A 2,500-nucleotide genomic window follows, 5' to 3' on the forward strand; every position below is an offset into this window, starting at 1 on the left:
AGTCGAGCGAAAGGCGACGCGCGGCGTACCGGAGTCGATCCGGGCCGACGGGACTTGTGAAAATTTCGGTCCGGGTCGAGCGAAAGGCGACGCGCGGCGTACCGGAGTCGATACGGGCCGACGGGACTCAGTGAAGTTTCGTTCCGAGTCAAGCGGAGGGCGATGCGCGGCCTCCCGGAGTCGATCCGGGCCGACGGGACTCGTTGAAGCTGCGGTACGAGTCGAGCGAAAGGCGACGCGCGGCGTCCCGGGGTCGATCCGGACAGACGGGACTTGTAAAAATTACGGTCCGAGTCGAGCGAAAGGCGACGCGCGGCGTACCGGAGTCGATCCGGGCCGACCGGATTTGTGAAAATTTCGGTCCGAGTCGAGCGAAAGGCGACGCGCGGCGTACCGGAGTCGATCCGGGCCGACGGGACTTGTGAAAATTTCGGTCCGAGTCGACCGAGAGGCGATGCGCGGCGTCCCGGAGTCGATACGGGCCGACCGGACTTGTGAAAATTTCGGTCCGGGTCGAGCGAAAGGCGACGCGCGGCGTACCGGAGTCGATCCGGACAGACGGGACTTGTAAAACTTTGGGTCCGAGTCGACCGAGAGGCGATGCGCGGCGTCCCGGAGTCGATACGGGCCGACGGGACTCGTCGAAGCTGCGGTACGAGTCGAGCGAAAGGCGACGCGCGGCGTCCCGGAGTCGTTCCGGACAGACGGGACTTGTAAAACTTTCGGTCCGAGTCGACCGAGAGGCGATGCGCGGCGTCCCGGAGTCGATACGGGCCGACGGGACTCGTCGAAGCTGCGGTACGAGTCGAGCGAAAGGCGATGCGCGGCGTGCCGGAGTCGATACGGGCCGACGGGACTCGACGAAGTTTCGGTCCGAGTCGACAGAAAGGCGATGCGCGGCGTCCCGGAGTCGATCCGGACAGACGGGACTTGTAAAACTTTCGGTCCGAGTCGACCGAGAGGCGATGCGCGGCGTCCCGGAGTCGATACGGGCCGACGGGACTCGTTGAAGCTGCGGTACGAGTCGAGCGAAAGGCGACGCGCGGCGTCCCGGAGTCGATCCGGACAGACGGGACTTGTGAAAATTTCGGTCCGAGTCGAGCGAAAGGCGACGCGCGGCGTCCCGGAGTCGATCCGGGCCGACGTCGACTTGTGAAACTTTCGGTCCGAGTCGACAGAAAGGCGATGCGCGGCGTCCCGGATTCGATCCGGGCCGACGGGACTTGTGAAAATTCCGGTCCGAGTCGAGCGAAAGGCGACGCGCGGCGTCCCGGAGTCGATCCGGACAGACGGGACTTGTGAAAATTCCGGTCCGAGTCGAGCGAAAGGCGACGCGCGGCGTCCCGGAGTCGATCCGGGCCGACGTCGACTTGCGAAACTTTCGGTCCGAGTCGACAGAAAGGCGATGCGCGGCGTCCCGGATTCGATCCGGGCCGACGGGACTTGTAAAAATTACGGTCCGAGTCGACAGAAAGGCGATGCGCGGCGTGCCGGAGTCGATACGGGCCGACGGGACTCGTCGAAGCTGCGGTACGAGTCGAGCGAAAGGCGACGCGCGGCGTCCCGGAGTCGATCCGGACAGACGGGACTTGTAAAAATTTCGGTCCGAGTCGACCGAAAGGCGATGCGCGGCGTCCCGGAGTCGATCCGGGCCGGGAGCCTGTCGGAACATCGTCATATGAGCCTCGGTTAATTTCGACAAAGTTCCCGGAGTTCGAAATTTTTTCGATAGCCCGCGGAGGTTTCGCCCCGTAAGCCGACCGTGCTACCACCGTACCGGCGCCGACGTCCTAGCGGCCAGGCTCCTACTAGTAAGAGGAGCGAGTCGGTCGGGCCGGTCTCCCGTCGTCCGCCTGCTACGCCGTACCGGTACGTGCTCGAGCACGATACGTACTTCGGCGTAGACCAGGAGCGGGCGTTCGCGGACCGTTCCGTGCCTCGTACCAAAGAAACTACGCGACTCGCGTTGTTTCATCTATCGTCACTGCATTACCGCGGGTCGGTGTCTCAGACCGAATGGCCCTTGACGCGGTACCAAGAAGTTCGGCTCTCCGTGAAACACGGAAGGCCGAACGCTCCAACGCACGCGTCAACTCGCTTCTTTCCGAGCGTACACTCAAAGACCAGAGATGTTATAACAACGTATCCCAGACGCTTTCAATCTAGCCGACGGGTACGGGAGATCGTTCGAACGCTTATAAGCCGAGTGTCGAAGGTGGCGGCACACGGATCCGGGGCTGCCTGCGTGCAGTCCCGAAACTTACAGTAGACGCGCGGCCGACCGGGCTACGAGACCCGGTCGGCGATGGGTGGCGCACGTCCGAGCCGAGATTTTGTATCGAAGCTCCCTGGTTGATCCTGCCAGTAGTCATATGCTTGTCTCAAAGATTAAGCCATGCATGTCTCAGTGCAAGCCAAATTAAGGTGAAACCGCGAATGGCTCATTAAATCAGTTATGGTTTCTTAGATCGTACACACATTTACTTGGATAACTGTGGTA

General features: G+C 62.2%; 1 non-coding gene across 1 annotated transcript in view; it reads left to right on the forward strand.

Annotated features, from left to right (window-relative positions):
• The first annotated feature begins 2,345 nt into the window (after positions 1–2,345).
• The window catches only part of LOC124224096 (small subunit ribosomal RNA), a 1,913-nt gene continuing 1,758 nt past the window's right edge, over positions 2,346–2,500 (forward strand). The window contains exon 1 of the ribosomal RNA XR_006884461.1: positions 2,346–2,500. This exon is cut by the window's right edge and continues 1,758 nt beyond it. This is a non-coding gene — a ribosomal RNA (small subunit ribosomal RNA).

This window comes from Neodiprion pinetum, unplaced genomic scaffold (genome assembly GCF_021155775.2).
Source record: "Neodiprion pinetum isolate iyNeoPine1 unplaced genomic scaffold, iyNeoPine1.2 ptg000094l, whole genome shotgun sequence".
NCBI classification, from domain to species: Eukaryota; Metazoa; Arthropoda; class Insecta; order Hymenoptera; family Diprionidae; genus Neodiprion; species Neodiprion pinetum.